General features: G+C 37.9%; 1 protein-coding gene across 1 annotated transcript in view; it reads left to right on the plus strand.

The window, feature by feature from the left end:
* The window catches only part of LOC136863623 (KICSTOR complex protein SZT2), an 874751-nt gene that overhangs the window by 480049 nt on the left and 382048 nt on the right, over positions 1–12654 (plus strand). The window lies entirely within an intron of this gene.

Genomic DNA, 12654 nt, shown 5'->3' on the forward strand with positions numbered 1-12654 from the left:
TGTTTGGACAAGCCTGGTTTTGGTGAATTATTGCATCTTTACTAGAAAGAAACCGCAACAATTATGAGCAGAATTTCAACAACAGTCATAGATAAGTGTTGCAGTTTTCCAAAAATTCTACACAGTCCCTACCATCACAATCTCAAAGTGTGTTTCTTTACATGTTTGCTACCAACTTGGAATATTTTCTGGGGGGATGAGTCTGTTTGCCTGTCCTCTATTGCTGTCACCTGTTCCCATCCTGCAGAGAAAGATATCACCTTTATGTGCCTGTACAGTCACAATTTTCTGGCAAAGCTTCTTCCAGTTGTTTAGTTTCAGGCATCAACAGTATTTTTGAGGCCTCTTCCATATACTGTTTCTTATAACTGTATGAAATGAAATGGCGTATGGCTTTTAGTGCCGGGAGTGTCCGAAGACAAGTTCGGCTCGCCAGATGCAGGTCTTTTGATTTGACGCCCGTAGGCGACCCGCGCGTCGTGATGAGGATGAAATGATGATGAAGACGACACATACACCCAGCCCCAGTGCCACCGGAATTAACCAATTATGGTTAAAATTCCCGACCCTGCCGGGAATCGAACCCGGGACTCCTGCAGCCAAAGGCCAGCACGCTAACCATTTAGCCATGGATCTTATAATTGTGCAAAGCATGGATAATGTTATTGATTCAGCTCTGGTCTTTCTATGGCCTGTCTGGCCATTTTTTTCTTGAATCACTGAATCATTTATTTGGCATTAAAATATTTACATTAAAATATACAGATACACATATACTCCATATAGAGTGAACGAGCTTACTACAGTGATAAAACTGTATACTACTCAAAATATCTTACACGCCAGTGGATACACTTCTGTATCAATATAAATTTATGCTGTGTAAAAACTACACAATAATATTCAAGTAAATTGGCATATATGCAAGTAACAACAAATTAATAATAAATTTGTAAAAAGTAAGAAAATAAAAGTCTGTCGGCAGTGCAGTGATGCTCTTGTCCATGCACGCTCTTACTCAGCCCATCTCGGCTTTTAATCCTGGTAACATCTGGCAGAAGACTCTCATCCAGTTCAATGCGTAGTGGCCATTCAAATGAAATTGGAACAATAATAAAAAGTTAAAAGATATAGTCCATGAATCCAGTTATACATAATGCATTTAAATAACTAGATATACCTACATTATGTTTAAACAAATATGGTGAAAGACCATACCAATTCTGAAGATATAGAAACCTAGGAATTAACACTCGAAGTTAGTGGGTTACCCCACTATGGTAATGAGTAGCCCATATAGCCAGCATCTCAACACCCGAGTGTCAGCGGCAGTAAGGTGACCTATGGCTTTGGGCGGATAAGTTTACTTAAGGTGGGGTGATAGTCCTCTCAGTGTAGGAAATGACTCTTGAATGCACTGAGTAGCGTCTGACCCCCAAGTTGCAAAAGGCATCTATACTCCATGTTGGGAGCAGCCTGATAGCTCTAAACTGCCTTTTTGAGTGGCGACCCCATCGTAATAACAGCCTAAAATTTAAATGGCACTTTTAAATCAGCTTTGGAAAAGGCTAGGCCATCCCCGAATAGCAGCGGGCATATTTTACGAAGGATCAGTGTACAATATTATGAAGGTGGCAATAATCAATTTCAAGTCACTGAATGGAAAGTCAGAAGATGTGTTTACACCACTCTAGGTTTGCTGTAAATTTGGTTACTGGAACTTTTAACTGATGTGTCATCTCCAGTGCCCTCATTCTAATAAGATCTTATATAATGGTCCATTAAAAGATATGGAAGTAAAAGAAAAATTCTAAATTAAATTGAAACAGCACATAATCCAGAACGGAGGTGGAGAGAGTGGAAGTGGAATAGGACATGTTCAAGAAGGAATTTGTGAACTGTGCAGAGAGTTCTTGTGGCAGAATAGCTGAGTGAAAGATAAATAGACCCTATTGTGGAATGAGAGGGTAAAGGAAGCAGTAAAAAATAAGGAAAGAACATGGCAGGAATGGAATTGAGAGAAAACAGAAGAAAGTATCACAAAATGAAAAGAAGGTAAAAGAAAGTAGTAAGTGAAGAAAAGCTGGGAGGAAGAGATGTGTATACCAGCTATATGGACTTGTAAGAAGGAAGAGAAGAGGGAAAAGAAACAGTATACGCAAAGCAGATGAAAGGGGAGAAAGGAGACATAATAATGCAACAAGAGGAGGTAAGGAAAAGATGGACCGGGAGAGTTGGCCATGTGGTTAGAGGTGCGCGGCTGTGAGCTTCCATCCGGGAGATAGTGGGTTCAAATCACACTGTCGGCAGCCCTGAGGATGGTTTTCCATGGTTTCCCATTTTCATACCAGGCAAAAGCTGGGGTGTACCTTAATTAAGGCCACGGCCGCTTCCTTCCAACTCTTAGGCCTTTCCTATCCCATCGTTGCCGTAAGACCTATCTGTGTCAATGCCACGTAAAGCCACTAGAAGAAAAAAAAAAAAAAAAAAAAGATGGCAGGATTACTTTCATGATCTCATGATGTGAGAATGGGTGTAGATGAGATATTGAGGTAGACTGGGAAGAGATATAATGTGAGAGTGAAATCACAATGGAAGGGGTGAAAAGTGTTGTCAGGCAAATGAAATTGGGAAAAGCAGTGGGATTTAATGAAAATGGTAATGGAAATGATAACAGCAGCAGGACCCATTTGACTGTATAGGCTATTTAGATGTATGCAGAAAGAAAAATTGGTACCAAATGCCTGGAGTAAAGGAGTAATAATACCTATGTGTGACAGTTACGAAGGAAACATAATAATATCTCAGGTAGCAAAAATATTGAAGATACAGAAAAAACAGAACGAGAAGAAAGATGGGCGGACAATTACAAGAACAGCAATATGGATGTCAAAATGGGGGATCTACAGTACATTAGACCCCATCTCTAGTATGAGGCTGTTAATGGAAAAACATGGAGATACGGAGGAGATATGATGATGACATTCCTTGATTTAGAAAAGCCTTACGATAGTGTACCCAGAGTAAAGGTACAGAAAGTAATGCAACAGAAAGGATTTGCTAAACAAATGATAGAATATTAGCAAACAGTGTACAAAAATTGTTGCAGCAGTGTCGAGACGTATGTGGGGTGGACAGAGTGGTTTTGATATAAAACTGTACTACAAAAAGGAAGTGCACTGTCACTGACATTCTAATGGTTACGGACAAAATTGTGAATGAGGGAATGGTAAAATATGGGAATGGGGAGCTGAAGATAAGGCTGTTTGCAGGTGATATTGTGGTGTGGGGAGTAAACAGAGAGGAAGTAAAAGGGCAGCTAGACATTTTGAGTGAGATTATTGAAAATTAGCATGGAAAAGAGTTAGATAATGGCGTTGACTTGGAGGAGAAATGGAAGGGAAAGGAATTATAAAAATAAAAGGACAAAAACTTGAATTTGTGGAGATCTTCAAGTACTTGGGAAGTGAACTGATGCAAGATACAGACCTGGACATGGAGGTCAGTAAAAGGATTCGACAGGAAAATGCATTCTACCAGAGTGTGAGAAACCTCGTATGGAGGAAAGAAGTACCAGTGAAGTGTACAGTGTATGTATATATATATATATAAGACTGGCTGTTACCCGCAGCTTTGCTCGTGTAGATTTTATAATTTCATAAAAGTAATCGTTCCTCGGTACTGCACTAAGATATTACCTAAACATTCCTCAACGAATAATTGAGTTTCATTTACCCAACTATCTCTTTGTAAACCACGTTTGTGTTATTGTCTTTTGGGGCTACGATGACCAGGCTACTGGCAGAGCTAACTCTGGACCATGCGATATAGAACTGTACATATCAAGTCGAAGAAAAAAGTGTTTCTTTATTTTTAAAGGAGATTCCAAATACCAATTTCCACATCTGTAACATCTTCAGGTTTTGAGATATAAATATCACAGTAAAAATAATTCAACCATGCTTTAGTCCTCACACCCCCCCCCCCCCCTCACTCCTCCGGCCAAACCAAGTGGGTTTTTCAAAAACAAAAAAAAAATGAGTTTCTTTATTTTTAAAGGAGATTCCAAATACCAGTTCTCATGTGTGTAACTTCTTCAGTTTCTGTGATAAAAGTATCCTCATAAAGAGAAATCAACTCCTTCTTCTCCATTATTCACTGCTGTTAAGTGGCCTTTCCAGAAACAAAACTAAAATTATGTTCCTTTATTTTTAAAGGAGACTCCAAATACCAGTGGATTTCCGAAAAAAAAATACATGTTTATTTCTGAAGAAGTTACCAAATACCACTTTTCAAGTCTGTAATATGTTAAGTTTTTGAGATATACTCATTTTAAAAATTGACCCACTTTTAAATTCTTTTCACCCAATTAAATGGCCTTTCCTTTAAAAAAAAAAAAAAAAAAAAAAAAAGCCTCTTTCTTTATTTTTAAAGGTGATTCAAAATACCAGTATTCACATCTGCAACATCTTCAGTTTTTGAGATATAGGCCCTAAGTACATACATACATACATACATATCCCACGTCGTTCCATCTTAAGCGATGGGTCGGCAAACGAGGCTTCTCCACCAGTTGCGGTCCCTGAACTTCTGTCCTTCTTCAATGCTTTCCAAAGTATGTCCTCTCTGTTGAATGTCAATCTTCACCATGTCCTTGTACCCGAGTCTTGGTCACCCTCTTGGTCTTTTGTCTTCAAGTTTTAGATCATACATTTTTTTGGTAATCTGTTATCACTATGGACATATGCGACGCATGGGTGATATAGGCCCTAAGTATCCTCATAAAATGAATTCAACCCCCTTTTTTTTGTCCTTTTCACCCCTTAAATGGATTTTCTGAAAACAAAAATTATGTGTTTCTTTATTTTTAAAAGGGATTCCAAACACAAGTTTTTTTTACATCTGAAACATGTCAAGTTTTTGAGGTATCCTCATTTTAAAAATTCACCCACTTTTTCACATTTTTCACTTCCTTTTACCCCTTAAGGGGATTTTCTGGCAACAGAAAATATGTGTTTATTTATTTTCAAAGGAGATTCCAAATACCAATTTTCACATCTGTAATATCTTCAGTTTTTGAGATATAAATGTCCTCATAAAAAGAATTCAACTCCTTCTACACTTCTTTTCAACCACCCTTAAGTGGATTTTCCGAAAACAAAAATACGTGTTTCTTAGGTTTTTAAAGGTGATTCCAAATATCACTTTTCAAGCATGTGACATCTTCAGTTTTTGAGATATAAGTATACGAACAAAAAGGATTCAACCCCCGTTTAATTCCTTCCACATACCCCACCGCTGTAAGTGGATGTTTTGAAAACAAAAAAAACATATTTCTTTATTTTTAAAGGAGATTCTAAATACCATTTTTTAAGTCTGTAACATGTTCAGTTTTTGAAATATACTCATTTTAAAAATTCACTCCCTCTTCACTTCTTGTCATCCCCTTAAGTGGATTATATGAAAACAAAAAAATACATGTTTCTTTATTTTTAAAAGAGATTTCATGTACGAACTTTCATGCCTGTAACAGCTTTAGTTTTTGAGATATAACTATCATCACAAAAAGTTTTGAACACCTTATTCACTTCCTTTTACCATCCCATTATTGGATTTTCCAAAAAAAAAAAATTACATGTCCCTTTATTTTTAAAGGAGATTCTGTATACCAATTTTCACATTGTTAAACTGTTAAGTTTTTGAGATATAGACATACTCATTTTAAAAGTTCACCCTCGCCCCTCCCTTTTCACCCCCTTACTGACAGAATATCCAAAAATCCTTCCTTAGTGAGCACCTACGCTGTAATATAAATATATCCCCAAAATTTTATTTCTTTATGTGCAGTGGTTTTGGCTCGGCGATGATGAATCGGTCAGTCAGTACATGTCTATTTATATATCTATACTAGCTGATGTACCCGTGCTTCGCTACGGAAGTCTACATTGTATACGGAATTCTAGGTTAGTAGTGTACACATTGTGAGCAGGATTGTATTAAATTGCATAGCTCTTAACGTTACCCTAGAAACGCGACGGAGAAATCAAACGTCTTTTCTCATATGAAGACTGCGTTAGAAAATTTTCATTGTAATGGTAGGCCCACTTGCCTACTAGCAGTCACAGGTTGAGGAATTGCATTATAAAGGCAGACACTCACTCTCCACCTGCCTTTTTTGATCCTCAGAAAGACTGTCTTAGTGGTTTTCCCAACTGAAATGAACATAGGTCATTACAATGACATCAGTAGGAATGGCGCGAGTAAAAGCAATGATTTAACATGAAATACTCTATCAAATGAAAAACCACACATTTTCTCACTTTTAATGAACAGTACTACGCTGCCGACCTAACAGTCCTATGTTCCAGAGGTGGAAATGACCAGGCCGCAGACAGCCGTGATCCGTGAACACTCTTAGTCTTTTCTTGGAGGTGGGGGTCGAATAGTGGAGAGTTCCAGGGCGAAAACTATGCCCTTTTACTAATCTGCTTCCTAGGTGTACCCAATGAATCGGAAAATCACAATTCACTACACTGGCGGCAGGAAAATCTGACTTGGAGGCAATTTTTTCCTCCAAGCCAGTGGAGAAACCCACTCTTCACTGCTAATTTTGAATAAAATGAATGTAGAATTTAATAAAAGTGAAGAGGAAGAAGCTCTTTTTAAGAAATGGCCCTTTTCAGGGTTGAATTTTGAATTATTTAGTGAATTGTGGTGCTATAATTTGGAATATGCCTAAATTGTAATTCTAGACCAGGCCATACTACTACTACTACTACTACTACTGCTACTACTACTACTACTACTACTACTAAGTGAGTCTCTGCTTTAAGAGTGCTAACTGCTCATTCAAAACAGCGCATCAGAGTAGGGATCGAATAGCTGGAATACTGTGATGAACCAGTGAGTTACGTACCAGCAGTACGGTATCAGAAAATGTATGAACCAGAGGAATGACATGCTAAAGAAGAAAGTTTTTTAACTCCCCAGCCATTTCCCACCACTATTTTTTATTTTTTGCAAGTTGCTTTACGTCGCACCGATACAGATAGGTCTTATGGCGACGGTGGGATAAAAAAAGCCTAGGAGTTGGAAGGAAGCGGCCGTGGCCTTAATTAAGGTACAACCCCAGCATTTGCCTGGTGTGAAAATGGGAAACCACGGAAAACCATCTTCAGGGCTGCCGACAGTGGGATTTGAACCCACTATCTCCCGGATGCAAGCTCACAGCCGTGTGCCACTGACCGCACGGTTAACACCACTGGTACCGCGCCAATATTCAGTCAGGCTGTTATACTCGGTACGCAGCACTAATCCCATCTATCGGAGTTGAACGACAACATAAGAGACAAAGAACATCACAAACAATGGTCAATGCAATGTTATTGTTGATCAATGTTATGCACTCTCAATATTGTAGGCCTTCACATTTAGTTTTCTTCCGACTCTGAAATACCACTCTTATCATAGTCGGTACGGTAAAATTGAATAAAACATAAATGGTCAGAAAATGTATTCTCTGTAACTTTTGTTATGTAGTACTTTTCGATAGGACCAATAACATAGGTATTTAAAAATTAAATTTTAAGCGTCTACCCCTAAACTACAATTTCATACAGGCCGAATAAAATTGTTTATAACTTAGACTGTAGTTTCTTATTCCCCGACTCTATATACCAACTTTCATTAAATTCTGTTAAACCATTTTCTCGTGGCTCGGCGTTGAACAAAAGTACAAATTCATGAATATCTGTGTTATCAAAACCGGTACGGTAACAATGTATGACATAAATTATCGGAAATTTAATTATAAGTAACTTGAGTTATGTAGTATTTATCGATAGGACCACTAATAATATAAATATTTGAGAATTCAATTTTATGCCTTCCCCTACACTACCATATCACTCAGCGTGAGTATACTTATAGCCCAGATTGTAGTGGCTCATCCCCCAACTTCACATACCGATTTTCAGTAAATTATCCTCAGCCGTTTTCTCGTGATACGTGTACATACAGACAGATAGACAGACAGACAGATAGACAGACAGACAGAAATTACGGAAAAGTAAAAAGTGCATTTCCTTGTTACTATGGGTATGACCAATACAGAAACGTCATTCTTTTCAAATTCTGAGCAATCTATATATATCTAGCAACTAGCTGATGTACCCGTGCTTCGCTACGGGATTCTCAGAAAGACTGACTTTGTTGTTTTCCTAACTGAATTCAACATAGGTCATTTCAAAAACGTCAGTAGGAATGTAGCGATTGAAAGCAATGTTATCATATAAAATACTCGATCAAATGAAAAACCGCACACTTTCTCACTTTCAACGAAGAGTACTACGGTGCCGATCTAAGAGTCCCAAGTTCCAGAGCTGGAATAACCAGGTCGCAGACAGCCTTGAACACTCATCTGTCATTATTCCGTTAAATATGCACACTACTCATTCCAATCAGTGGCTCAGAGTAGGGATTGAATAGCTCGAATGCTATGATGAACCAGTGTGTTACGTACCAGATATATCAGAAAATGTATGAACCAGAGGAATGGCATGCTAAAGAAGAAAGTTGTCTTACACCCCAGCTACTTCCCACCAATATACAGGCAGGCTGTTACAGTCGGTACGACCAGGCGAGTTTGCCGTGTGGTTAGGGGCGCGCAGCTGTGAGCTTGCATCCGGGAGATAGTGGATTCGAACCCCACTGCCGGCAACCCTGAAGATGGTATTCGGGAGATAGTGGGTTCGAGCCCCAATGTCGGCAGCCCTGACGATGGTTTTCCATGGTTTCCCATTTTCACACCAGGCAAATGCCGGGACTGTACCTTAAATAAAGCTACGGCCGCTTCCTTCCACTTCCTAGGCCTTTCCTATCCCATCGTCACCATAAGACATATCTGTGTCGGTGCTAAGTTAAGAAAGAGAAATGGTATTCCGTGGTTTCCCACTTTCACACCATTCACACCAGGCTGTACCTTAAAGCCAAGGCCGCATCCTTCACACCACTATTAATTTCCTATCCCATCGTCGCCATAAGACCTATCTGTGTCGGTGCGACGTCAAGCAAATTTTAAAAAACCTCGGTACGCTGCAGTAATCCTATCTATCGGGGATGAGAGGAAACAGAAGACAAAAAGCACATCACAACAAACAATGGTCAATGTAATGTTATTGTTGATAAAGTTTATGAGCTTTCTATATTGCAGGCCTTCACATTAGTTTTCTTTCGACACTGTGATATTAGGGTGTCTTACAAAATTATTTATATCGTAGACTGTAGTTACTTATTCTCAGACTTTACATACCGATTTTCACTAAATTCTGTTTACCCATTTTCTTGTGACTCGGCGCTGATTTGGACTTAGTAACAAAAATCCAAATTCATGAATATCTCCGACTATATGCGGTACGGTAACAATGTATAAGCATAAGTGATAGGAAATTTAATAACTTCTTACATAACTACTACTAAACTACGACATAACTAAAGTTATGTTAGTTATGTAGTATTTATCGATACGACCACTAATAACATAAATAAGTTATTTGAGAATTACATTTCATGCCTTCCCCTAAACTACCATTTCACTCAGCGTGAATAAAATAATTTATAGCCGAGCTTGTAGTGGTTCATCACCCATCATTACATACCGATTTTCATTAAATTCTCTTCGGCCGTTTTCTATTGATGCGAGTACAATCATACATACATACATACATACATACAGACAGACAGACAGACAGACAGACAGACAGACAGACAGACAGACAGACAGACAGACAGAAATTACGGAAAAGTAAAAAATGCATTTCCTTGTTACTGTGGACGTGACAGATAAAGAAAATACCATTCATTTCAAATTCTGAGCAATGTACAGGCAAAACACTTATTTTATATATAGATTACATTTCAGGCCTTCCCCTAAACTACGATTTCACTCAGTGTGAATAGCATTATTGATAGCCTACATTATAGCGACCTATTCCCCGACTTTGCATACCAATTTTCGTGAAGATACGACCACTAATAAAATAAATATTTGACAATTAAATTTTAGGCCTTCCCCTAAACTACCAATTTTCTCAGCATGTATAGCCTATATTGTAGTGACTTATTTCCCATCTTTGTCTAGCGATTTTCATTAAGACACGACCACTAATAACATAAATATTTGAGAATTTAATTTCAGGCCTTCCTCTAAACTACCATTTTACTCGGTGTGATTAAAATAATGTATAGCCTAGATTGTAGCGGTTCATCACCCGACTTTACATTCCGATTTTCATTAAATTCTCTTCAGCCGTTTTCTTGTGATGCGTGTACATACATACATACATACATACAGACAGACAGAAATTACGGAAAAGTAAAAAATGCATTTTCTTGTTACTGTGGACATGACCGATACAGAAATACCATTCTTTTCAAGTTCTGAGCGATGTACAGACAAAACTCTTACTTTATATATATAGAGATATATATCTGAGCAATCTATCTATCTATCTATCTATCTATCTATCTATCTATCTATCTATCTATCTATCTATCTATATATAATAAGAGTTTTGTCTGTACATTGCTCAGAATTTAAAAAGGTTGGTATTTCTGTATCGGTCGTGTCCATAGTAACAAGGAAATGCACTTTTTAATTTTTTCCGTAATTTCTGTCTGTCTGTCTGTCTGTCTGTCTGTCTGTCTGTCTGTCTGTATGTATGTATGTATGTATGTATGTATGTACACGCATCACGAGAAAACGGCTGAAGAGAATTTAATGAAAATCGGTATGTAAAGTTAGGTGGTAAGTTGCTACAATCTAGGCCATAAATAATCTTATTCGCGCCAAGAGAAATGGTAGTTTAGGGGGAGACCGAAAATGCAATTCTCAAATATTTATGTTATTAGTGATCTTATCTTAATGAAAATTGGTATATAAAGTCCTGGAATAATTCGCTACAATCTAGGCCATAAATAATATTATTCACGCTGAGATAAATAGTAGTTTAGGGGAAGGCCTAAAATTTAATTCTCAAATATTTGTTATTAGTGGTCCTATCTTAATGAAAATAGGTATGCGAAGTAGGGGAATAAGTTTCTATAATCTAGGTCATAAATAATCTTATTCACGTCGAGATAAATGGTAGTTTAGGGGGAGGCTTAAAATTTAATTCTCAAATATGTATGTTATCATTGGTTCTATCTTAATGAAAATCGGCATGCAAAGTTGGGGAATAGGTTGCTATGATCTAGGCCATAAATAATTTTATTCACGCTGAGTGAAATGGTAGTTTAGGGGAAGGTTTAAAATTTAATTCTCAAATATTTGTATTATTAGTGGTCCTGTCGACAAATACTACATAACTAAAGTTATATAGTATTAAATTTCTGATCATTCATGTCTTATACATTTTTATCGTACCAGCTATGATAACAGAGATATTAATGAATTTTGATATTTGTTGCTATATCCATATCAGCGCAGTCACAAGAAAATGCGTAAACAAAATTTAATGAAAATCAGTATGCAAAGTCGGGGAAAAGGAATTACAGTCTATGCTATAAATAATTTTGTAAGATGCCCTAATATCACCGAGTCGAAAGAAAACTAAATGTGAAGGCCTACAATGCAGAAATCTCATAACATTAATCAACAATAACATTACACTGACCATTGTTTGTTGGGATGTGCTTTGTGTCCCTGTTGCAACTCATTTCCGATAGATGGGATTACTGCTGTGTACCGAAATTTTTTAAAAATTTGCTTTACGTCGCAACGACACAGATAGGTCTTATGGTGACGATGGGATAGGAAAAGGGCTAGTAGTGGAAAGGATGTGGCCCAGACCTTAATTAGGGTACAGCCCCAGCATTTGCCTGGTATGAAAATGAGAGACTACAGAAAACCATCTTCAGGGCTGTCGACAGGGGTGTTCGAACCCACTACCTCCCAGATGCAGGCTCACAGCGGCATGCCCCTAACCGCACGGCCAACTCGCCTTGTCGTGCCGAGTATAACAGCCTGCCTGAATATTGGCGGGAAGTAAATGAGGAGTTGGACAACTTTCTTCTTTAGGATGCCATTTCCCTGGTTCATAAATTTTCTGATATTACTGGTACGTAACACACTGGTTCATCATAGCATTCGAGCTATTCAATTCCTACTCTGAGGCACCGATTGGAATGAGCAGTGTGAATATTTAATGCAATAATGGTAGAGGAGTATTCACAGCTGTCTGCGGCCTGGTCATTCCAGTACTGGAACTGTGGACTGTTAGATTGGCACCGTAGTACTGTCCGTTAAAGTGAGAAAATGTGCGGTTTTTAATTTGATTGAGTATTTTGTATGATAACACTACTTTTAATTACTACATTCCTACTGAAGTTTTTGTAATGGCCTAAGTTGACTTCAGTTAGGAAAACCACGAAGACAGTCTTTCTGAGAATCCCGTAGCGAAGCACGGGTACATCAGCTAGTTATTTTATATATATACATACAGAGAGAGAGAGAGAGAGAGAGAGAGAGAGAGAGAGGTACTACTGCCCAATATTGACATATGCAGCAGAGACCTAGATATTAACAAAGAGATAGGAGAACAAAATCCAGTCCAGTGAAATTAAATTTTTAAGAAATACGTATGATAGGAAAGACAA

The sequence above is a fragment of the Anabrus simplex genome, chromosome 2 (assembly GCF_040414725.1).
Source record: "Anabrus simplex isolate iqAnaSimp1 chromosome 2, ASM4041472v1, whole genome shotgun sequence".
Classification (NCBI taxonomy): domain Eukaryota; kingdom Metazoa; phylum Arthropoda; class Insecta; order Orthoptera; family Tettigoniidae; genus Anabrus; species Anabrus simplex.